The 27,379-nt window shown below is 35.5% G+C and overlaps 1 pseudogene; it reads right to left on the bottom strand.

Moving 5' to 3' along the window:
* The window catches only part of LOC149577421 (DNA (cytosine-5)-methyltransferase DRM1 pseudogene), an 86,787-nt pseudogene extending 63,466 nt beyond the window's left edge, over nucleotides 1–23,321 (bottom strand).
* Between the last annotated feature and the right edge of the window lie 4,058 nt (nucleotides 23,322–27,379).

Raw genomic sequence — 27,379 nt, 5'->3', positions numbered from 1 at the left:
TTCTAAAAATAAAACCTTGACCAAGTGTGAGGGTGAGGGAAAAGTCATGGGTTATCTCCATTTTAGAATTTGTTAAGGAATGACTTGTATATAGGGTCTCCAAAGTTATCTAAGCATTAAAATGGTGGATTTTAGACCCCTAACATGTTATACTATCATGTGGGTAACTTATTTCCACTAAAATGACAATTTTGGACCACTTTTATGTCCTATAAAGTCTCTATCAAGCTTTAATTCGAAAACCAACATGATAATGACCTCTCCTAACACTCTCCCAAGTGGGTTTAACTTGAATACCTAATGGGAATTAAATTTAGGTTAAGTGACTTTATGCCCAAAACCCTAAATGACATGTCATCCACAAATGGACAATACAAGTGGCAAGTGATACATTAAGGAACATTACACATCACAATGACATGCCTCTAATTACACATGAATTTAAATCTATTGCACACATATTATTCACATTTACAAAATAAAACACATAAAAAAGAAGTTTTGAATCTTCCAACAAATTCACCTTGGCTTTACTATGTTCACATAAGTTTGGGCCGTGGTTCCCCAATTAAATTCCATGGTTCAATTTCCTGCACACTAAACTTGAGCATCAATAGTCTAATGAAAACTCATATAAAGATCCATGTATATATGTGTATAAATGATTAGCATTACATTCACATTAAACATGCATATCAATTAGAACAATTTAACTTCCTTTCTAAACATTATCATATTAAATAATCGTAACATCAAAATACCAAAATCTGCATAACAACATTAGTTCATACTTAACACTATTACATTTAAAATTTTGAATATCATCATGATTCATTTTCTATCATAACACTAAAATCATATCTATTAAATCATCAAAGCATATAAAATAGGTCCTAGTACATAGCATAAGTGAAAACCACAAAAATGTAAACATCACAAGCAATTGGATAATATGAATCACTATCCAACCTTCTCAAAAGTGTGTCAAAACATCGAGTCATAGGTATCAAAATTTGAATAAAAAATCTATTGTATGATGGGTCGGGGTGAGGCCTCACATAAATTATTTCTTTCTCAACTTCATGAGCCTTATTCTTCAAAATTTTGTAAGATCTTTCCTTAGGTATGGATTTCTTTACAAAATCTTTTAGGGCTATAGACATATGTGTCTTTCCCAAGTCTATCAATTTCTATGCTAATGTGGTCCCCCTTATTTTTTTTTCAGTGGATAATGCCCGCTTCCACTTAGCATCTATTTTATTGTATAAATCTTTGTGAATGCCTTCACCTAACTCTATAAGTGTATACCTAAATTTAATCATCATGTCCATCATAGCTTTTTCAAGATTCTCTTGATAATCTTTATTTAAAGAATCATATTTAATATCCTTAAAACTTGCAAAACTTATTGAATTCTTAATCTCTTTGTATACCTGGTCTTGAGTAAATAGAGGAAATCTTTGAACAATTTAAAGTTTACTCAAATTGTGAGACTCAATTTCTTATTCATCTTCCTCCTTCTCATTAGTTCTCATGACTAGCTTTCTCCTCAGCCTCTTAGGTAAGCTTTTCTTTGGTGTTTTCATTGGCTTCCTCTTTGATGGACTATCATTTTTTTTTGTAGTTGGGGACTAAGTTTCCTTTGATCTTGTGATCACCCTTTTCTTTGGCTCTAGCTCTGGTGGTGTGACTGTAACCTGCTTCACACCTTTCTTTAGATCTTCTTTCACCTTTGGATCAACAATTGACAACAACTAGCTCTTTTCCTTTAGATTCCTTAGTTTCAAATAGTTCTTCATATTCCTCATCCTCTCCTTTTCCTTTAGTTATCTAAAGTTGACCTTCACCAATTTTTCCCTCAAGATATTTAATCATCTTCTTTCTTTTCTTATCCATTTTGGGCACTTATGTTTCCATTAACATCTTAATATTGGTTATCTCATATGTATTGAAAGACTTAGCATTCTTGTCAATCTCTTTAGATAATAATGTGGTCATTGTTGTTGTAACTTCATATTGCATAGGCCTTTGCCATGCAAACCTTGACATTATTGCATGTGCATATATAAAATTTGTATCTATGATAAAGTATATATCATCAAAATAATTATCTACCACTAATTTAGGTATTCTCATTCTATTCTTTATCTTATTCTTGAATTCCTCAAAGTAATTATCCATTATTGCCTTAAAAATTTCTCCCAATTGACTGTTTAGGTCACTTATCTATTTTACTGCCAATATGCTTCTACCCCATGAAACTATTTCTATTATAGTGGGAAATGAATTATGTACATAGAAAAATATACAAACAAGTAAGGATCCAAACTTATATAAAGTATTCTTGGATTTCCTTATTTCTCGAATATTTGTAGATAATGGTTGCAATTGTAGCTCGACAAGATCATAACTATGATTCTTCTTCACAATTTTGTATCAAGGTCCACTACAACACAAGGTATACTATTCAGTTGGCTCAACTGATAGAATTTGTGTGCAATCACATGTATTGTTGATTCAACAACTGGGTCTTCAATCTCATCGATTGACATACCATGACCATTCAATTTTCCTTTTTTTTGTTATTCAACAATGTCCCTTGTAGCACATCTCATCATCTTTGGTCTATCCAAAGTAGGGTAACCAGTATCTCGGTGTATGATAACCTTGTTAATCTTGATTGGTCCACCCTCTAACCATATCTTCATGTCGTTTACTCAGCTCAACATAATTTTTATCCACTCAACCTTGAAAGCTTTTGAAAAAACTATGACATGGGTAAGCCATTTCTCTACAACAATCTTATGTTCATCTCTTAACACTCCATTGTCACAAAATTTTTAAAAATTCTTATTGGGAAACAAGATACTAAGAGGGGGGGAGGGGAGTCAATCAGGATCAATAAAACTTTTCACCTAATCCATCTCATATCTTAGATTTCACACCATATAAATATAAACTTGTAATGCTGAAATGAAATATATCTAAGCATAACATTAATGAAAACATAAAACCATAACAAAAAAAATTTGGTAACCCATAAACACTTTAAGATGAAGGTAAAACTGGGTGGGGATGAAACCCACAAATCTTTACTACTACAACAATAAAGTTTACATGTTAGGGCTACAGTTTGATCATATCTGATGATCTACCCTATGAGGGGTCTTCTCTAATAAGAGCTTCCAAGATAGTTAGGTCTTACCTTGATTAAAGGATTTTACACTTACAACAAAGTAAGGACTCTCTTAGGAGATTTAGATAGGTCAGTTAAAACCACTCTGTTAAGAGATTTTCCCTGGCTCAATTTGTCAAAATGTATTTAGTACCTGATCCTTCAGTTTGCTTTGAGAGATGTTTACGAATCTCCTCTCATAAAAATCTCAAATTGATCTCCTTATTTGATATATCTGTTATATCTTTCACTATTAGGTTGCTTTATTTGATCTCCTTTTAGGCTTAGCCTTCCTTGTTCTATTATAAACATGTTCATTCCTTCACACTCACTTCTATTACTCATTGATCTTAGGGTTATAACCCTTCTTAAATAGATAATTATAGAAAGTTCTAGATGTTAATCAATGATCCATATTTCATTCTTTTTCTATTTTACCCTTCTAATTTTCTGATTGGTTAATCTATTTTTCTTGGCATTAATGTCTTCTGATAAAATGTGTAATCTACTCCTTAACCATCTCTAGAATCTTTTAATTTCATGTAGAAGTCAGCTAAAATTATTTGCATAAGTGTTTGTGCCATTACAAACTCATATGTCAAAACTAGTTTACTCAGCACTCGAATGTTCTGATGCTTAGTCATAGCTAATAATCATGTTGTCACTTATCTTCTCTGTGCTCAGGTAAAAGCACACACTTGTGTCAGCCTTTAGAAGAGGAAAAGGCTAACAAAAGTATAACTATTCACCTTCCATGATATAAAACTTGTACTATTATTTTGAATTTGAAAATGAAGTAAACTAATGAAATGTGTATAAATGGATGAAGTTTAGGATTATAATTTTTAATAATAATTTGGAATAAAATTTCATATATTTTCCTAATTTTTATAGATAATTTTTTAGCGGCTGAAAAATGTTGAAAATCAGGGGTCTAGTTCCCACCACAAAACTATATGGAAATAAACTTATTTCCCTTTGATCCCAGACTATGTTTTTGATAAGGTAAATAGGTTTTAAGGGGTCCTGAAACCCATAAGTTTAACAACAAGAAAGGCTGAAAATAAGCAAAAAATCGCCCAGCCAAATCATAATCCTTACGGCTGAAAATAAGCCCAAAGGCCCAGCCCGAAACAGCTGCCCACTAAAAAGGCCAGAGAACCAACCAGAAAAAATGGAGACCAGACAAAAAGCCAAAGCCAGGAGAAACAAAAACCAAAGGACAGAGACCAAACCTAGCAGACTACTTCTCCATCTCGAGCATGGTCTGGGCAGCTTCGGCGCACTCTTGTTTCTCTTCTACCTTATGATCCTGGGCGTTCGTCAAATCCTGCTCCATAGTGTTGTCCTTGGCTTTATCCACATCCAGCCTATCTTTGTCTCTGTTCTGTTTATCATCTTCCTCCATCTGGTTCCTGTCTTTGAGATTATCCAAGAGAGAGAGGATGTTGTCATTGATCGAAGCGAGGAGGGAGATCATTTGACTAGCCAGGTTGTGATTGTAGTTCTCAATATTTTTTACTCTGCTCTCCATCAGAGTCTCCCAGCTGTTTCGGTCGCCTTGGCTTTCAACACCTGTCTTGCTCTTGATTTTTTCCATTTGGGAAACCCTATCTCTGACATCCTCAAGCTCATGGAAAAGCCATTTAATTGATCTGAAGTTGTTGATCATGCTATTGCGGGCATTGTTCAACAGATTCATACCCGTTTCTCTTGCATTATCAGAAATAGCCACCATAGCCGGGTCAATTAGCTCATTGAGTCTAGGCTTATCGAGGTCGTCCACCAGGAGTTGGGGGTTAATCGCCTCTCTGTAAATTCCCATAGTGGCTGTTCTCACATTGAATTTCTTCCAAGCCTTCCTTCTGTTATTAACTTGCACTTCCCCCTCAATCTGTCCAAAGTTGTCATTTTCCTCCAAAGGAGGCTGAGGATGTATAGGGGAGAGGGGAATGGGCAGAGAATCCTTTCCCTGACTGTTGGAGCGCTCCATGCTCTCTCCTTCCCTCTTCTGTCTTTTTCTCAGTTTCTCCTCATCCAGCTCCTCCTTCGAAACCTTGTCAGAATCATCAGTATCCATTTCCTCCTCCTCCTCAGCAGAGCCAATTTTAGCTGGGGTATGACCTCTAGGGCTCTTTCTGTTGGGTAATTTGATAGAGGGGTAATCCTTCTTATGGCTTTTAGTCTTCTTACCTGAATGCTCAAAAACCTCATCAGAGCTGATGCTCTCGACATCATCAGAATCTGAGGAAAAACTAGAGCTGCTCTTGTCAACATCCACCCCCTAGATAGGGTTTTTGCTAATGGTTTGAGCGTGGAAATGCTCATGAATCAGAAGCAGAAGACCCTCATGCAGTGCCGGGTTGATGGTAGCTTTCTTTTTAAAACTAGAAATGGCCTTGTTCATCGAGTTAAAAAGATAATACGGGAAGGAGATCTTACTACCATGCCGAAAATGATTCAGAATCACAAAATGGTGAGTCCTAACCCTATCAAACCTGGGGTCTAGGGTTATATATTCAATGACAGTGTAGAGAACATACCTCCAGAGCTTCTTTATAGTATCCGTTACAAAAAATGTCTCTTTCTTGCCCAGCTTGTTTAGCTCTTCAGTGTTTTTCACAAAATCCTTGATAGCATTAGAAGACATCTTCTTGTCTCTAAAAAATTTATGCCCCTCCATCAGAATCCCTGTGACTTCAGCAACCACATCCTCAGTAATTTGAAAATAGACCCCATTCACCTTAACCTTACCATTATTCCATGAATTCACCATACTGTTAGTGATCTCAGGATCCGAGCCATGAAGTTTCTCGAAGAAATTAGTAACCCCACCCTTTTCCAGCTCTCTCCAAACTTTGGCCTTGCTCTTCCACTTCTGAACTTCCCCCACCGGCTCCCTTCTGCTCCTCTCACCTGTCATGTTTACCTGATCAACTTCCACAATTCTCATGAACTCTGATCTGTGCAAGTTATTTGCATTCGAAAAAATGGTGATGTTTCTTTTATGATACCCATGAATAAACCCCTTTTTGAAAATAATGGTATCGTCCTTTCGAACGTGTCGAAATGTCAGAGGAAACCCCTTTTGCTGGTGCAAATCACGATGCCAATAATGGCACTTACCATTTATTAAGCAATCTTTATTATCCATAATTGCATTGGATTTGAGCCGTCCTTCCCAAGATATTATCTTGGTCGATGAACAACTTTGCCTCCGCCGGAAAATCTTTTCCGGCATGCCAAGACAGATTATTGGTGGCATTAACCCCTTTATTAGCAAACCAATCAGCGATTGGGTTTGCCTCTCTGTAAACATGAGTGACGTGGACCTTATCGAACTTTGTGAGAGTGGCGCAAGTCTCAGCAATTATGTTCGCAATCGTCCACGAGGGAGGGGAAATACCATTAATGGTATTAATAATATTTTTGGAGTCCCCCTCAAGCCAGAGTTTAGTAATCCCGGCTTCAAAAGCCAACTTGACCACCTTACTCGCAGCTCTAGCTTCAGCCAAATGAATAGTCTGGATTCCCAGCGGGGAAGCAAAGGTAGCTATTCCCTCCCCATAGCTATTTCTTATGATTCCACCGTAGCCTGAAGGGCCTGGGTTACCCTTGGAGGCCCCATCAAAGTTGGCTTTTGACCAACCATTTGGGGGGAGAAGCCAGCTAGCATCCTGCCTTTTGAGGTTCCTGTCTTTTTCTTTTGCTATCTTTCTGTCCCCTTCTTCTTCTTCTTCCTCCTTCAGCACTTGGAGATTTTCCTTTATATTCTTCGAGACCTTCCTGCCAAGGATTATAGCCAGCTCCTCTCTGTCTCTAAATATTCTATTATTCCTTTCCTTCCAGATTCCCCAACAAAAATGGGGTAAAATCCAGTCCGAGTGATCCTGCCGACCAGCAATCTTACAAAGACCTTTCCACTGATGGAAAAAATACATGAGATTATCCGATTTGCACCAGAGGGTTTCATTATCATGTGTGATGACATTCCATACCTCCCTGGCATAGTCACATAAGATGAAAATGTGATTTCCGGTCTCAACCTGATTCTTACACAAGGGACATCTACTGGGCATAACATGTCCTCGCTTCATGAGATTGTCATGAGTAAGGATTTTGTTCTGAAGAGCCAGCCAGTAAAAAATGTTGATCTTTGGAGTGAGACCCAAAATCTAAGCCTCCGCCCAAGGGGCCTTCTCTTTTAAGCTCCAAAGGGAATTATAGCCTGAGGCAACAGAGTATCTTCCATTGGGATTATCCCTCCAGACCAGCTCATCCCCCAAATTGATAGGAATCATGGAATTGAGCATAAGCATTATAGGAGTCAAGTCCTCAGAGATGAGGGATAGGTCACTCCATTCCTGGCCATTCCAATAATCACAAACTTTGGACCCAATTTGATCAGTACAAGCTTGCATCCATCTCTCAAAAATAGGGTTATTGATAAGTGGATCTTGGGAAAGCCATCTATCCGACCAGAACTGGATGTCCTTCCCATTTCCCAATTTCCATGATATCCTGGCCTTAGCCAGGTCCCTGGCTTTCATGATCCCATTCCAAATGTTTGATCCTTTTGGGATATCTTCATTAAAAAGGGTGAAAAGAAGAGTGGGTCTTCTAAGGTACTTGTTTACCAGGGTGTCCCTCCATTCACCGGTGCTACTGAAAATCTGTCATATTTGTTTAGCTAGGAGAGCCTTATTGAGGTGAGTGATCTTTCTAATGCCCAGACCTCCGTACCTCATAGGGAGGCAAACCTTCTCCCAAGCAACAAGAGGATATCTTTTCTTCCCTTCATTACCATTCCAGAGGAAGTCTCTCTAGATTTTCTCCATTCTTGCAGCTATTTTCCCCGAAATTCCAAAGAGGCTCAGGGCGTAGATTGGCAGATTTTGAAGAGAAGATTTGACTAAGAGGCATTTCCCCGCTTGACTAAGAGAGACCCCTTTCCAACCAGCCATCTTCCTGTTGAATCTGTCCAAAATATCATTCCAAAAAGACTCTGGGGGTGAGGATCCCAAGGGAAGACCAAGATAGGTAGAGGGGAAAGAGCCTACCCCACAACCCAGAATCCTGGCGATTTTACTTTGTCTAAACTCAGAGGTGTTGTTGAAAAAGAGCGAGCTTTTGTTCCAATTAATCAGCTGACCCGTCCCACTGGAGTAAGTATCAAGAATCTTCTTCAGGGCTCTGGCCTCTTTGACAGAAGCTTCCCCCCCCAAGATAGTATCGTCAACAAATTGCTGATGAGTGAAGGGAATGCAATTAGAGGAGGGAAGGATCCCTTTGATACAAGCCTCACGCTTTCTACAGTCTATAAACCTTCCTAAGCATTCAACTAAAATGATGAACAAAATGGGCGAAAGGGGGTCTCCTTGTCTAAGGCCTCTGGAAGGTTTGAAAAAATTAGAAGGGACTCCATTAACCAGAATAGCCAAGGAGGAGGTGGAGACCAATTGAGAGATAATTTTGCAAACTTTACTGTCAAAGCCAAAAGTCGAGAGGACCTTCCCAAGGAGAGACCAGTCCACCCTGTCATAAGCTTTAGAAAGATCCAGTTTGAGAAGCATACCTTCCCGTTTGGATGCCTCAAGAGAGTGGATGACTTCGTGCACCATCTGGACAGAATCCAAAATTTGTCTCCCTGGAACAAAACCCGATTGATGCTGCGAGATTATCATGGGCAATATCTTGAGCATTCTTAAAGTGAGAACTTTAGAGATGATCTTGTAGAGAGAGTTGCACAGACTAATAGGTCTGAAGTTGTCCAATGAGTCCGCCCCAGGGGATTTAGGAATGAGAACCACAAAAGTCAAGTTTAGCTCCTTGAGAATAGATTTGGCTCCAAAGAATTCTTGGATAGCCTGAACAACCTCTCCCATGATCACCGGCCAGAACCTTTGGAAGAAAAAAGTGGGAAAACTGTCCGGGCCTGGAGCCTTGTCAGCAGGCAGAGAAAAGAGAGCCTCTCTAACTTCCGAAGCCTTAGGAATAGCACAGAGCTGTTTATTATGGATAGGTTGAATGAGCTGAGGGATACAGTGTAACAAATCCTCCTGGTCCAAATTGGAAAGCATTGGGTCCTCAGAGAGAAGGCTAGAGAAAAAGGAAACAGCTTCTTCCGAGATGGCAGATTCTTCAGTTAACAGCTCCTGCCCCTTTCTGATACCATAGATCCTGTTACTAGCACGGTGCTTGAGGGTGGTTAGGTGAAAAAACTTAGTGTTCCGATCTCCTTCCTTTAGCCAGGTGATCCTCGATCTTTGCCTCCAAAATTTTTCTTCCTTATTAATAATGTTATGAATTTCAGACAGGGTCTTGAGCTCCGAAACCCTGTTGGTCTCAGTGTAACCTTCCTTCTGAATGCAATCTTGGATAATAGTTAGATTATCAAATAACTCTTTCTTTTCATGGAAGATGTGACCAAAATCAGACTTGTTCCAAATTTTAATCATCCTCTTCACATTGCTAAGTTTTCTGGTGACTCTAAACATGGCTGAGCCCTCCACCTCTATCCCCCACCATAGCTTGATATTATCCATGAGGTTAGGGTGAGAGGTCCACATTTTCTCAAACCTGAAAGGGTGGTATCTCCTATGAACCAGAGGGGAAACAACAAGAGAAATGGAAGAGTGATCCGAACCAATTCTGGGAAGCAGAGATAGTCTGCAGCTGAAGGATTGAAGCCAGTCTGAAGATATAAGAGCTCTATCCAGCCTAACCTGAATGCAATCATGGCCTTTTCTCTTGTTTGACCAGGTAAAGGATCCACCCTTAAGCTCTATGTCCATAAGGGCCAAATTATTTATGAAGTTAGAAAGATCCTGTTTACTTTCCCAATCCGGGGGCTTACCTCCCTTTTTCTCTTTATCTTCTAGCGGTGTGTTAAAGTCTCCCATGATTATACCTTTCTTAATGTCACAATCTTGCACCATATTACCAACTTTGGTCCAGAAGTTTTTTCTATCTCTCTTATTATTGGGGGCGTAAATATTCACTAAATACCAGGAATCATTGGTGTGCAAATGTTGAACTCTGCAGAAAAGAATGTTATCTTCATCATACTCAGCTACTATATTGAAATACTTATCATTGAAAAGTAACAGCAGTCCTCCAGACGCTCCTTCAGAGTTAGAGGCTATGCCCTTCATGCTATTGTTGAACTTAATATTTTCCATCCTTTCCTTCTTCATTTTAGTTTCCTGGATTAGAAACACATCAGGCCTTTGGTCCCTTATCATATTTCTAATAACTTCTTGCTTGTGGATTCCATTGAGTCCATGAATATTCCAAGATAAGATCTTCATGATTTAACTACTGAACATGCTTCCTGGATGGTGCACTACGTACCATCCTTAATGTTTCTTTTGGCTTCCTCTTTCCTAATTTCATTCTTGTTTTTCCTTCCCACTAGGTTAGATTTGTGGCTGAGATCAGCCTTGGCCATGCTTCTAGTAGAAGGGGGAGATATCGGAGAAGGGTCCCTGCTATTCTTCTTCTTTCTACTCCTAACTTCCGTCCAGGGATTCTCTTCTCCCTCTAGTCCTTTGTCCAGCCAAGCATCAATTCTCGCCAAATCTTCCATTGTCGATGCAGACAGCCTCTCTATGATTATGTTTACTGTTGAAGGGGGGGGACAACACACCGGGTTAGGGTCCTGGGACATGGGTTCCCCCTCCTTTGGTTCTTCCATGGAGTTCGGGACAAAGGATAGTTTCAATTCATCCTCCTGAGAATCCAGAGGGGGAAGAGTCATTTTTTCACCTATCTCCTCAGATTTCTTCTCAGATTCCTTCGCATTGGGGAGATGTGTTGAATTGTCTTTCACTCCTTCCTCTTCTCCCCCTCCTAAGTTTCCAGTCACCCGAGGAGGCCCTAATTCCTCTTGGGGCGCATTAGGAGCAGAATTTGTTTTTTCTTCTGCCTCTCCATTTGCCTTGACTTGCGATGCTTTTTTCCTCCATTCTTTTTTGGGATCTAGAGAATCTTTTATCCCCCCTTGTGGACGAGCCTTTCCCACCGTACTCTTCCCATTGAAAAGTGGACATGATCCAGCCTTGTGGCCAGCCTTCTTACAATGGAAACAAGCGAAAGGCACACTTTCATAGTCAATCTTTTGAGATCTGTTTCCCAGACAAGATTGTAGTTTTAAAACTTGAGGCATGTCCTGGCCTTCGATGACTCCTACATAGATTCTTGTGTAGTTCAATCTTTTCTTAGCAGCTGTGACAGGGTCAATGGAGAGGAGCTCTCCAAAGGTCCTGGCTATGCCATCAAAGACATCCTCATGCCAATATTCCAAAGGAAGTTTTGGAAATCTTAACCAAACTGGAACCTGAGATTGGAAATCATTGTTCAAATCCAAGTTGGATGTCCATTTTTGCAATATTAGGTTGGATCTGCCCAAAGACCAGTTCCCAGCGCATAGTATACGAGAAAAATCTTTCGAGCAAGAAAACTCGAAAGACATGAAGCCTTTGGCCATAGCAGTCACATCTACATGCCCTTTAAGGTCCCATTTTCTCCTGGTAAATGTCCTCACTACATCAATATTAGGTCTTGGCCCTACAAATTTTCCTACCAGAGTGTTCGCCATGCTTAGGATATTGTGGTCAATAATTTACCTAGGGATTTCCAGAGCAAAAATACCTTTCTCCTTATCAGATTTGTCAATGACTTTTGGGAAAGACGATTTACCTGATGGTTTTATCCCGAATAGATTCGACCAGCGTCCCCCTGTCCCAGATGGCTCACTGCCCACATGGGGGGGAGGGGGAATCTTCTCACCTGGATGGGGCATCAAAACCCGTGGGTCCCCATCCTTTGAGGCATCCTCATCTTTCCCCTCCATTTCCTGCCCTGCGCTTGCTGCATGCCCTCCTACAGACATGGTCTCCTGTCTCCCGCCTTTCTCCAGATTTGAAACAACGTGATTCGAATTGCAATTTTTGCCCGCTCCATCCCTCTCTCTCTCCGTGCCCATACTGAAAAAAACCTTCAGTTGATCCCAGACTATGTTATAGATAACATATATACCTAGAATAAAAAAATTTTTAAAAAAATCAGTTTCAGACCTATATTTTCTCTTTTATAGTGATTCAAATTTCAATTTACTTGAAATTGATAGTTTTCATCTCCCACCACATTTTTCAAAACAAATCTACTCTTACTAGAACAAAAATTATACATTCTAGAAGAGGACTCTCTCCTCTAGAATGACCTATAAAATTTAAATTTTTTTGATATGATTTAATGGTTTTTTCTTTCTTAAAATTAACATCTTTTTGAGTGTTAAAATACATGCTTGTAGAATTTTTTTAATTACAATATACTATATCTAATGAAAACACTATAAACTCTATATGAGAATATTCTTGACTTTGAGCTCTATAAAATGTTGTTTATATGTAATTAAAAAAATCATAAAAAATAGTAAGAGTTATTGAAATACCATTTTTCTAAAAAAAAAATATTTATTTAGTAATTGGAGACAAACTAGTATAAAAAATGCATTTAATGGACATTTCCAATTGGAAAAGTGTGATACCATATATAACTTAGCTAGAATTAATTTATCTAGATCATATGTTTGAACAAAATTAATTTTTAGATTACTCAAATTCAGTCATTCTAATAAGTTAGCTTGAAAGGTGACATAACTTTGTACTTTTACCCCCAGCTCATCATATAGTGATTCACTCTGAATCAATTAACTTCCTACTATCTTGGTCTCCACTATTTTACTCAGTACATATGCTTGCTTAGTCTGTATTGGGGTGCACGACAACCTTTGACTTGCTTGACATGTAATGGAATATAAATAAGTCCTTTGTGGTTTAGCCTTCTCTAGATGATATGGTTTTAGTGATGACTAACTAGTGATGTCTTGGAAATGACTAAGTTTTAGACACTAATAGACAACTTAGGATTAGAGATCAAAACTTATACCCCCCTTTTGCTACCACAACTTTATGCACTTCCCCTATATGTCAAGAACAAGAGGAAAAAATGTTCTAAAGATTTAATAAAATTATCTTCACCAAAAAGAGAAATCTAAGGTAGTGCCTGATTATTGTCAAAGAAATGCATAACAAAAATTAACGATACTCACTATAGTATACACTCAAAATCAATGTGAACTTTTGACACCAAAAGACAAGGAATTGACGCATTAATTCATGACATGAAAGCATGCTTGTAATGTTGGCATTCATACACAATGCGTACATTTCCATTGTATAAGAAAATAATATCCAAGCCTCCAATTTTGGATAGTAAGAGATTTGAAAGAAATATCCTTTCTTTCTTTCTTTTTTTGATGTGGGGGGGCAAGGGGGGTGGCGGTTGAATGGGGGTTGGTCCCAAATTTTAACATCAAAAGTTCATGGCCAAGGAAAGGGTATAAATAAATTAAATAGTTACTGGAACAAAGTATATTATGCTAATGACTATTGTTTTTGGGTTTCCTTTCTATGTATTAGCATGTAGTGGCAATTTCAATTTGAAATTTGTTAAAAAAATATACTAAAAATTTTAGGGTGCATCTTGTTGTACAATAAACAATATTTGAAATCAGAAAAAAAAAATTACAAATATAATAAATTATCCATGCCCATTATCCAACAACCATTTCAACATGTGTATGTAATTATTTTGTCTATCTATTACTCACCACAAGTTCCTATTGAGATATATCTTTGTTCAAACAGTCTATATTTGGGGTGTTACAATTTTTTTTTTATGAATATTTTATATTCCAACTGAAAGATATTGTTGTTTTTTATTAAATATTGTCTTCACACTTAACAACATATCTAAATATAACATGTCCCTCTACTCCATTTCTATGTTTTTGTGACTTTGTAAATAGATAAGGTTGGTGATTTTGAGGCTATTTTACCACCCAAGGTTTCCAAGACCTTATATTTAGTATTTCCATATATGCATATCCTTCTATCTAGATCCTTGTGTGGAAGCCTTTAATTTACTTTGAAACAACAAATGACATTTTCTCATTGTTTGATCTATTATGAATCAATGCACTTAAGGCTCTTCATTGATCTTGCACAAAAGCATAGTTGATACTCTATCATTATAGTGTGTCTTTAAACTTCTTCTTTCCTTTCTCCTTATTTGAAAAAATGTATGTATTTGGGTGATCCCACAATAATGGGTTCCACCTTTTGACCAATTTTGACACTGAAATCAATATTTTTGCAACAAACATCACGTTCAAGTGACTATATCTCCAAAATTATAAATAATTTCAAGATGAAATAAACTAGTGATTTTGAGTACTTTGTTCCTACTTTGTAACCATATTTTTTAATCTAAAAAAAAAAAATTATTTATGTCAATTTTTTTTTATCTCCTCCAAAAAGTGGTACATAATAAAATTCAATATTTTAAAGAGTGATAGTCCGTTTGACACACATAACTTTTTTTCTAGAAATGATAATGAAGTAATTCTTTCGGTGTTAGATTCATAACATCAATATCCAGAGGATGCATTTGGTTTGATTTATTTTGGTTGAATATTGTATAGTTTATGAAGTTTTTAAGTGACATGAACCGTAATTCAGACATATGTTCTATTTGATACAAATAATTTGAAGTCAATTTATCATAAACCTTTTTTTTTTTTAATAGAAAGGTATCTCAATAAGCCACTTCTTACATATTTTTAAAAATAAATTTGACCTAATTTACTAATTTTCTCGAGGTGTTAAAGTCGGTTGATGTTTAATCCGTAATGAACCTATAATGAGTTAAACTCATATTTGAAAGTCTTAGTGATTAAATTATGTATTACAATAATAGTCGTTGGAAAGCTTGCTCTGAGTAGTACATTTTGACATTTTTTATTTTATATTAGGATATCATTCTCTTGTAATTATGGAAGTCAAAAGAGAAAAAAAAAAATAAATGAAAAAAAGGTTAATTTTTTTTCTAATTTTGCATGTTCGCGCGAACATACCCTCCAAAACTTTGTGGCTACCGAAAAAATTTAGGCATATGTTCAGGCGAACACGTTTATAGTCAATGTGTTTGTGCAAACAGTCTAAAAAACTCGAAAAAGTTGCCATTTGTAAAGCTATTTGCCATCAACCTAACCAGTAGTGCATTGTCTATCTTTGCCATGAATTTTGTTCGCAAAATTGAAAGCATCAATTTGGTAAAAAAATTGTACATCTAAATTATTTATTTATTTGTTTCATTAGTGAAGTTGTTTAATGGATGCATTGAATTTAAATTAAAAATTAGTAACACATTAATGGTGTTAAGAAATGTATATTCTTATTGTGTTACTAATGGTCTCCTTGCAGCATGTGGCAATCGTGGGATGAAGACATGATCATAACAAACTACTAATGCTTTCTTTGCAAGACATTTTCGAAGAACATTATGTGTTTGTCAAAACCATGTGTGTGGATTTATTAGATTAAATAACACTTTGTTTGGTGCTTAAAATAAACTTTTTATTTTTTGTCTTGCATGTCGACAGTGTTTAAATCCCTAAGAGTTGCATTGGACGTATCCTCTCCCCTCGCCATTCGTGGATCTTGGGTGTAAGAGAAATCCATGTAACTTCTATAGGAGGCCTAACTTGGACCAAGATACTTGATATTGGGTATGTCAGGGGACGACCTCAGAGCGATAATGGACCAAAAGCCAGGTCAACATTCCAGTTGCTATATAAAACTTGATTACGGTGAAAGTCATGTCGATGGTATTGCTGAGTGATAGCTCTCCTCCAGTACCCTTATGGTGTGTCAAACCTCAGTTCTTGGGGTTGGGAGACCTTCTGAGAAAGTTTATCACTCACTTGCTGAATAGAATGCCCTTACTAAAAACCATGTTTTAGTGACCAAAATCCTTTCTATCCACTGGCTCAAGGGGTCACCCATGCTCGTGAAGACATCCTACATTCTCACAGTCCTTAGTAGAGACAACAGTCCCTTGGGAAGTCATGCCCCTTGAGACACGGATCTTGGTAGCCCCAAGAAGTAAGTGCACTATGAGGGGGAGCTTGTGGTGCCAAGGTCCTAAGTTGTCCGCTCTGGATAAGCGCAGCTGAACTTTGGTTCAAGTAGGAATTCAGTGGATACAGTCCTAAAGCCTAGATTGTGGTGTGATTGTTCACTTTTAACAATAGCTATTCTTGTCTTAATGTGTCTTGCATGTGTGTAAAACATAATCAAGATAAAATCCAACATTCAAATTTACACCTTGGAAACTTTCAAAACCCTGTCAAAACATCAAACATTGTCAAAACCTTGTCAAGATTTCACCTAAGTTCAAAAAACCTTATGTATACCTCTATCATTACCATAATCATATTCCTAAATGTCATTTTTGACTTATCCTAGTGGTATATCCCCCTCATATTGCATTTTTCAAACCCTAGCATCATTTTCACTATCAAACCCTATCAAATTGTCCATCAACCAACCTGTCTTCTTGATCACCTATCCTCATTTTGCATAGCCTAAATGTCATTATCCACCCTAGGAAACCATCCCTTGCATAGTCCACTTTGCATAAACCTTACTTTAGCATCCTTACCAAGTCCAAAACATAACCCTAACCTTCATTTTGCATATCATAATCTTCATCTTGCATACCTTCAAAACGACACCTTGCATTTGCACTTGCATAACATCCCTAGGACATTTGCACTTTGCATATCAAAACCCTAGGTCATTTAGCATTTCTTGACATTTCATAACATCCCTAAACACTTAAAAAACCCAAAAACACTCATATATTGCATACCCACATCTTAATTATCAAGTTTTGACCTCTTTTACCAATTGCAACCCTATTTTATAAACTGCACACTTCATGGGCGCAGTTAGTAGTTTCAGGGTGTAGTTGGTAGTTTTAGGGAATACTTGGTAATTAGGTGTTTCATTCTAGGTTCCAAAACCCTAATCTACACTTCCACACCTTGCATTGCATCCCAAGACCTTAGGAAACACTCTAAATCACTCAAAACACTCAAATTTTGCATTTTAGGCACCCTGCAACCCTATTTTACCAACTGCAACCCTTTTTTATCAACTGCACACTTCAAGTGCGCAGTTGGTAGTCTAGGTGTGCACTTGGGAGGCATAAATTTCGTTTAGGTTTCCCTCCACTACATTTGCATTCCGAGGTATCATGCCAGCACTCATTAGGACACAACCTTTGGAGTTGTCAAATGCAATAATGGAACCTATAAGGTCTCATTAAGAATCAACCATCAAAATCCTCCAAGGTACATTTGAACACAACAATGTTAATCCCTTGTTTTACAAGATACCACCAATTCCTAAATATGCCAAAAGGACATTAAGACTTGATTTTAGGACTCACATCATTTGGAGCTATATTATTTGGAGAAGAAAGGACATGAGAGCTACAAACGAAAGAGGGGATTTCTAACATTATGTTTGCTTCTTTTGATAGCCGATACCATTGTCTTTTATGTAGAAATTTATTATTGAAAAAATAGACTGATATTTTTCCATAAAATGAAAAGTAATTTATTTTTTAGGAGAAACATTCTAGTATTCATACCATGTTATTTGTTTGTGATTCAATGATGGCTTAAGAAGGATTTGGTGCTTTTCCACTTGTAAAGAATGCAACTCACATATTTTAGTCATATAATGAAGAATATTATGCTTTGTTGTAGATGACTACATTCTATTGATTTCTGTCAAACAATTTAAAAGTACCAACAGAAACAGACAATCTGTACAGTGATTTTTTTATTTGGTTATTGTGCAAAATTTATCTTGAGGCAAGGGATAAATTATTATTTTATTTTATTTTATAATGGGAAACAAGAAAGGAAGGCAAAACAAATATGCAAGGAAAAGATTTGATGAAGCAAAACAAGAAATATTCAGAAGACTACGACACGTTATCATCGAATTAAACAAGGTGAAGGAAATGTTGAAGAAGGCTCAATAGAAGTAGAAGTAGTGCATATGGGAGAGAGGTCAGTAACACTCCCTAGGGAATCTCAAACAATCAATGTTGAAGAAGGTTCAAGATCAGTCCCTACAGAGGTTCAAATAATAGAAGTCATAGAAGGGTCAGAATCTTTCCCTGTTGAATCTCAAACAATGGATGTTGGAGAAGGCTCAAGATCGGTCCCTATAGAAATTCCAGTAACAAAAATTAGAGAAGGGTCAGGATCAAGTGCAGGAACTGGTATGGATGAACTCTTAAATATTGTCCAATCTATAAAGTATGGTATTTCTCATAAGAATTTAGATCATTTACTTAAAATGGATGTAGATAAATTGAGAAAACTTGTAGCTAATGTTCAACCATTAAGTTTGTCTAAGAAAAGGTCAATGAAGAAGAAGATAAGAGAAATTACGACTCAATTTGATAACACTAAAACACTTGAACAAGCTCAATTTATTTCACTTTTGCTTACACAAAAAAAGTTGCAAGAGGCATTGAAATTGTTAGGTGAAACGGATCTAATTGAAAATATTAAACAAGGTTTGAGAAACATAGGAAAACACTCTCGAACTAAAGATAAGTATGTGGCAAGAAAAGTGATGTTGATGTCTGTTGTAAGTAAAAATATGTCTCAAAATGGAAAAATATTTTCAATTTCATCTGAAATGGGTTTTAGTAGGAAAACAATGAGACAATATGTTAAGAGAAGATTAACTGTGGATGACAGTACTATGGAGGGCAACTAGGAAATCATGTGTAGAGCACCTCGTTCTGATAGAATTGAAGAGTTATTAAAAAAATTAGTCATATCATTTTGGATTGATAACATTTGTCCTTCATCAAATATTAGAGATGTTATCAAGCATAAGATTGCACCTGGTCAATATGAACATCATACAAAACATTGGTTGGACACAACACAACATGAGTTATATGTGTCATTTTGTAATGAACATCCTAATGTAAAAGTTGGGCAAACATTGTTTGAAAAATTGAAGCCATACTTTGTGAGGTCAAACAAAGTGTTTGAAATTTTTTGTTGTCATCATCATATTGAGTTTGATCTACACTATCAAGTATTTCGAAAGTTTATAGGAGACACATATGGTTTTCGTGTTGCTCCTCCTAGTAGGAGAAGTGGGTTTATATCATCCATTTTGTGTGACAACATAGATGATCCAACTAGTAAAATAAATTGCATCAAAGGATTATGTGAAACATGTGGTGAATTGGCTCTATTTCCTTTGAAAACTGAAAATATTGATGTAACAAAAATATTGAATTGCAAAAGTTACAAGTATGTCAAGAATGAAACAAAGTTGGGGAAAGAAACAAAAAGGTTGGAATATGATGAAGAGGAGTTGCCTATTCTAACATTTATGGATAGATTTAAGAAATTAATTCAACCTTATATTTTTCATGCATTTTTTTGCAAAGTGGCAAGCACAACAGTTTCAAACTCTACGAGATAATTTTCCAGTTGGAACAATTGTATCAATTGTTGATTTTGCAGAGAACTATTCATTTGTTCATCAGAAAGCAATTCAATCAAATTATTACTTTAATAAGCAAGTCACTATTATGGTACATGTTTTTTATAGACATACACAGTTAGATTTGGATGGTGTTCAGAGTACAGTTCAAGCATGATTAATTATAAAGGAATATCATTTTTATATAAGTGATGATAAAGAACATGACATTCACTATGTAGAACATTGCTTCAATACGTTCTTTTTTTATTTGAAAGAAAGAAACATAAATGTTGATAAACATTATGTTTGGTCTGACGGATGTGCCACATAGTTTAAATCATCTAGACCATTTTATGCATTGTGTAGATATCATCGCAATGAGAATATAAAACACATATGGAATTTCTTTGAGAGTGGCCATGGAAAAGGTGAACATGATGGTGCTGGAGCTTGCATCAAACGTGCTTTGTGAAAGTATCAAATGAATTATTAGGGAGTTTGTGTAAATGATGCACATGATGTTGTCGAATGTTGTAAGACTCATTTTGCATTAGATGAGGTCAGGACATCATCAACGATGAGTCAGCAAGCACCAAATAGAGTCTTCTGGGAGATAACAAGTGTGGATGTGTACGTTTGTTTAAGTTTTATGCAATTAAATTATAAAATTTTATTGTTAAGTTTTATTTTTGAATTCATTGAAGTTTAAATTTAATTTTTCTATATTTTCAATTTAACGAACTTTTAGGTGTTAATAGAAAAAACATGCATGGTTGCAAGAGGATAGAAAAGACATGTTCCTTACATTCAGTCATGAGTACAGATAATTGCAATTGGACATTGAAGACAAGAGAATACTCATGTTTTTGTGACAGTTGCATTGATGAAAACTATGAAGAATGCATTAATCAGATACATGGATATATAGGTGCATGGATTTTGGTACCACTTGATGTTACCGATACATTTGATAAAGAAGATGAAAATTTTGATGATATTCCATTGATTTCTAATCATTATAATCATATCTCTGGATTGGTAAAAGTGGGTGAGTATCATAAAAATTAATCTCAACTTTTTATTTAATTATCAATTTCAACTGTCTTATATATATATATATATATATATATATATATATATATATATTGTATACATGCATTCGTGTATACTTGTTATGCAGGAAATGTCTTTGCAGTGATTATTGAGCCTACAAATCATGAAGGTGTTAGTTATTATTTATTGCGATGTACTATAGAGAGGACAAAGTTATATGACCCTAAAGAAAGAGATGGAATTTTGTTCCCCATAGGAAAATTATACATATACATGTACATGCACACACACACACACACACACACACACACACACACATATATCTAGGTACCTTCATAGCTGTCAAATTTTAAAACACTTAAATTTGTGGTACAGGTTCTATTGTGATAGAGGAAACATATTTGAAGCAAGACAAAATAGTCCAACATGGAATACACTTTGTTGATTATCAACCTGACAACAACGTTTTACAATACAACCACTTGGTCGTTGCTACAGGGCTTTGTCTGCATCCAATCAAACTTAAGCGTGTACATCGCAAGTGGAGACTAGAAAGTGAAGATCACGAAAAAATATTGCATGTTATAAGTGTAAATCATGGTTGATTAGACCTTTGAGATTTATTTTATAATAATCTAAATATTATCAACTTTGGTGAAATGTGTTTTCAATTGTACTATGGTGAAATTGTGAATATCAATTTTGGTGAAATTATGTTTTTAATCTAAATATCTGAGTCTCAGTTATCATTAGTTTATTTAAAAACTATAATATTAATTGTACTATGGATGAATTTAATAATTTAACTTGATATAAATAGGCTAGAAGTTAATTCGAACTTACACAATTTCATTATCTATGTTACAATTCTTAAATATCAACTTGTTTTCAAACAATTGAATTTCATCTTGAATTAAATGTGTTTAGATTAATTGTATGATCATAAGTTCTTAATTTTCATTAATTTATTAAAAAAATAGATGATTTAATAATTTAAATTAATTGTACCATGGATGAATTCAATAATTTAAATTTATTTATCAACTTTTTTTCAAAATAGATTGAATTTCATAAGTGATAAATTAAATTTATTTTTCTACTTAATTAGATTTAGGGTTAGGTTCATTGTACTCATTGTTAAGAATGAAATTCAATTAATTTTATAGTTATGGTTTAACAAAATTAACATATAAAAAGTAAGAACTTGTTTTTAAAAAGAATTGTGTGAGATTGCTTGGAATCCGATACCCAAAATAGCATCACTACAAAAATTTTGAGCTAAGAAAAGCGTTTCCCTTAATCATCTATGATTCTCCATACTCCACCTTAAAAAGTTCCAAGGAAATTCAAGTAGTTGCAAACAATAAATATGGTGATTTTGTATCATTGTAAAATAGAATGCATACTTTCTAATCCCATGGAGGTCCTCCATAAGTTATAATTAAAAACCATCCATTAAAGAAGATCAGAAACATTATTATTACGATAAGCTTCCACGACAAACCACTGTAGAGTCAATTCAAAGAAATTCGTTGGACGACTGAAAATTGAACTCTCATTAAAAGAAAAAAGTATTTTCTGATTGTAGACCTTTATAAAACTAGTTTGAAAATGAAAAAAATTACTATTCTTAGTTAGGGTATGTAATCCTTTGATTTGACAATTTAAAATTAGTAGAGAACATTCTATTCTAGTTAAAATCCTTTTCCATTTTTCAAGTAGTCTATTAACATTGAGCTATTTACAAAAAAAATGAGCCTACACATTGATCAAGAAAAATTATTAGCTGAGGCTTTTGAGTGCATTATTTCCCTCACTTCCATCATAATGCGAGGAAACTCATAAAAATCAGATACAACACAATTTAAACGTATACCAAGTTGATGAAGAGCAACTTCTGCTCCACCAATACCAAAAAATAGAGAAAGTACTCTAACGCCATCAGGATATAATGCTTTCAAGACTGATAAATGATATGCAATTGTATCTATTTGGAATGAATTACCCAAACAATGCAAGCGATCAATCGGACAAGAAGTTCCACGAGTGTGATCTCTATCAAATCCTAATATAAGCTCTATCTCATGAAGCTCTAGAGGGATGAGGTCACCTGGTCCCACCCATACCAAATTCCACTCTTCACACTTTTGAAGTATATATTTCTGCGCACTATCTTACAGTTGCCCTCATGAATTCTGAATCATAACTCTCAGTTGATCAATAAGGATAGTGCCACATCATCTTGAGTCTATGGAATTCAATTTTTTCCTCTAATCCCATGAAGGCCAATACTTTTTTATTTGCAGAAGTGCTTCCTGAATAGTCATGGGGGGGAGAGGTTTTGCTTGAAATCGCTCTTCTATTGGAAGGTTATGGACATACCCTCTTGCTCTTCTAGAAGATGAAAAGAACATTGAATCCACCAACTCTGGTTCAACACTATTAAATTGTTCAGATATTGTCTTCCAAATATCCTTCAATGCATAAGCATCATTCTCATAGTAGAAAAAAGGTGGCCCTTGCATGAACGCATTGATTTCCTTTGAACGTTGGCCGATAGGTTTCCCAAGAACTCCAAAACCAATTAGTTCCTTGGGACACAAATTAGGGACTGCATCACATACTTCAAACATTGCTTGCTTGTCTTGCATACCCTCTATGTATTTTTCATACTTCAACACTTTCATTATCTATGTTACAATTTTGAACATACACAATTTCATTATCTATGTTACAATTCTTAAATATCAACTTCTTTTCAAACTATTGAATTTCATCTTGAATTAAATGTGTTAAAATTAATTGTATGATTATAAGTTCTTGATTTTCATTAATTTATTAAAAAATTATATAATTTAATAATTTAAATTAATTGTACCATGGATGAATTTAATAATTTAAATTTTTTTATCAATTTTTTTCAAAGTAGATTGAATTTCATAAGTGATAAATTATATTTATTTTTTTACTTAATTAGATTTAGGGTTAGGTTCAATTCTACTCATTGTTAAAAATGAAATTCAATTAGTTTTATAGTTATGGTTTAACAAGATTAGCATATAAAAAGTAAGAACACAATTTTAAAAAGAATTAAAAATTGATTAAAGAAAGTGATTTTTTATTAAAATTATATAGTACAAGTTTACAAGTTATTATTAAATTATGATTACAATTTTATACATCAATTAGAGTTACATGATAAATATTATAGAATAAACATCTACAGATCTAATATATCTCTATGTAACTGAAATACAAACTATAAATCTTGAATAAATACATGTACGTGGAAAAATATAAAAAGTCATATATATGGACATGTGATGGTATCTAACTATTGAAGTACTGAATAATCAAATAAATAGTGAAAGTACATGTATGGACCATCAAGGTACTGAAATACACATATGTGTACATGTAAACTGTCTCCAATATATAAATGCATCAAATATATATATATATATATATATATATATATATATATATATATATATATATATATATATATATATATATCATCTACTACTGGAGGGACCCCTCAAGATGCATACGAATAGAATGACCCTCTGATCGAGTCTCCTATACATCTTCTCGCCGAGGCACATCAACCAAGCCCTGCAAATATATATACATGTACATGTTAGAGTTATATCTTTAAAGCATATATATATACACACATTTACATGTACATTCAAATTAAATACGAACTTGCATATATATATATATATATATATATATATATATATATATATATATATATATATATATATATAGATATATATATCTAGTTTTCAAAACATTTAAATAATTTTAAACAAACTATTTCAAATTTAAGTACCTGAGCACTACCGGGTGCCTCAATAGAATCATATATCTCATGTACATGATGCCCTAAACCAATAGTATGTGTAACCATGTGCTCAGCGACCTGTGCCTGCATGATTTATTATAAGTTAAAGGTCAAATCAAATATTCTAGATATCTATCTTAACTGAATTTTTTAATAAATGAACATATTTTTTAATTTCATATATATTTAAAATTAAAAATAAATTATATATGTACCTGGGTCTCCGGAGGTGGAGGATGATCAGCAGACTCCATCGTATCATCTATCAATGCACCTGAGCCTGAAACTTTGACACCTACTAAACCTCCCTCAACACCATGTCCAAATGCCGGTAAATCTGAGTGAAGTGGACTATGTAACTAGGTGGGTAATGGTGTAGAGTCAGTTCTGCCATGTCCGAACAATAGGTCCATGTATGATGAAACACCCAGGCTCAAACTAGCATCAATTACAGATAGGCATTGCAATTTCTCACCAAACTCATCAAGACCCTCAGCTGTGATTTGGACATCTCCAACTCATATGCCCAAGTCCTCTGTAGAGTGTCATGAGCCTGGTGCTAAATGCTGTGAGCTACACATAGGTGTATCATCTAGCACTAGTGTGGCATCCTATGTCTGTGGAACCATGTTAGGGCTCTAATGTTGTCTAACAACATCCGTCACTGCATGTAGTAGAATTTCCTGTGTATCAAAAATATATCTGACAATATGCAACATATCCTCCAAAAAATGCAGTGCCACATCCATATGTCTTTGCTATCTTGAAATACCATGAATATCGCGTGGCAATGGTAGCCCAATAGCTCTATATGCATCATCAAAGGAGGCGCCTGAAGTGCTACTAGATGCCTGTGAAGATGGTCAACCAATTGGATGAGAACGTCAACTATGAAGATAACAATCAATAGAATCTGATGTGATACTAGCTACTGCATATGCAATGTGCGCAACAGTGTCAATTGCTCCCCTTTGGGAAGCAATGATGACTCTATCTGCAATAGGAGCATGCACAAGAGTCACATGAGGCATCCTCTGTCCAAAAAACTATCTAATATCTATAGGTGGTAGACGATGTGCACTATGGTACTGGTCACAATCTGCGATCTGACCACGCCCCTGTCCGCAATAATCAGGAATATCCAAGAAGTTGACGTTGAGCCCTATATGGAGCTCAGTGTACAACTATTGTGCAAAATAAAGGGGTATCTGGTTGTTATTAGGATAACAACCATGTGCTGCTAAAAATTGTGGATAGATCATGCTAGCAATAATAGGGTCTCTGCATCGTGTGACTCTGTAACCTCTCACCCTACCCCATGTAACCTCATACTCTAGAAAGAGCTCTCTCTTGATGACATCTTTGGGGGCTACCATCTTGACATCATTGAAAGATGCATCTCCTGAAACCTTAGCCCTAAGCTCGCTAGATATGGAAGCTAATATGGTAGGAGTAAATGAATGGTGAGCTCGAAACCTAGCTGTCAAATCCTATAAGCTCCTACATATCATAGTACATATGTCTCTATAAAGACCATCATTAGAGGTCAATATAGAGTGATGTAATCTAGCAATCTCCTACTCTGAAAATGAAAATAGAGCATCAATATTGATGCATGGAGGTGGTGCAGTAGGAGCTACAGGTGCAGCCTAACCTGGAATAGGAGTCGCACTAGGAGCTATGGCAGGACCTCCCCCACCTGGAGCCGCACCAAGAGCCAAAACATGATCTGCATGATGAGCCCTATGTTGAGGTACACCACAAGCTGCAGCATGAGCCCCACCATGAGCAACATGACGAGCTTCATGAGGAGCTACAACAGGTGCCGCAGCAAGAACTACATCAGGTACCGCACCAACCTATGCTACAACAAGAGCCGCAACAAGAACTACATCAGGTGCCACACTAGGAGCCACATCAAACTAATTGTGTGAAGCCATAGATCTGTAAAAATGTATGAAGCTCACTGAACTGCCTACTGTACACACAATTTTTTATTTTTAAAATTAAGAATTATACACATGTATGTAATTGAACATACATCCCACATCATGGACCTAGATAATCTGTAACACATGGACTTAGATTAATTTGCATATAGGTAAGAATATAACATAGACATGTACATATATAAGAACATATAACTTAGAACACATGTATGACCTAACTTAGAATACATGTTACAACGTTTAATTAATAAAAGTTAATTATAATCTTTAACATAACTTATTATAATATATATAAACATAAATAATGTACATCATGTATATTTGAACATGTAAAGATCTTATATATCTTAGGAGAGTCAAGGTATTTAATATCTCTTTTTGTTCATGATCAATCTGGCCTACTTGAGAAATTTCAAGTTCATTTGGGAATATGCAAAATGAAATGGGTTCTCCTTTTTCACTCCCTAGAAAAAATTTCATGTAACAGGAGTTATCAACGCTCAAGGATATTCCTGTGATGATCATGGCTTCAGAGAATGAGGAGTCATGAACAAGGTAAGAGCTATTGTCCATTGCATTGTTATTTAAGTTTGATCGCATTAGCCTTTAGGAGGATTTAGGGTTTTGAAGTTTCTTTTGTATTTTTTAAATTGGGTGTAAATGATTTTTTATTGAAGTCATCGATTCAAGTTATGATTTGGGGAGGTCAGTTGATATCTAGGACTTCATTCCAATAATAGGAGTTTGATCACATTAGCCTTTTTGAAGTTTTACATTTTGGAAGATATTTGTTAAATTTTTCAAATGGAATTTGAATGATTTTTATTGGGGTTATTGAGTCAAGATATGAGTTGGGTAGAAATGATTTTGATTGGGGTTATTGAGTCAAGTGTGCATTTGAAATCGTACC

The sequence above is a fragment of the Cupressus sempervirens genome, chromosome 1, assembly GCF_028749045.1.
Source record: "Cupressus sempervirens isolate cs-2001-9-10 chromosome 1, ASM2874904v1, whole genome shotgun sequence".
In the NCBI taxonomy this organism is placed as follows: Eukaryota; Viridiplantae; Streptophyta; class Pinopsida; order Cupressales; family Cupressaceae; genus Cupressus; species Cupressus sempervirens.
This window is presented reverse-complemented; position numbering and strand designations above follow the sequence as displayed.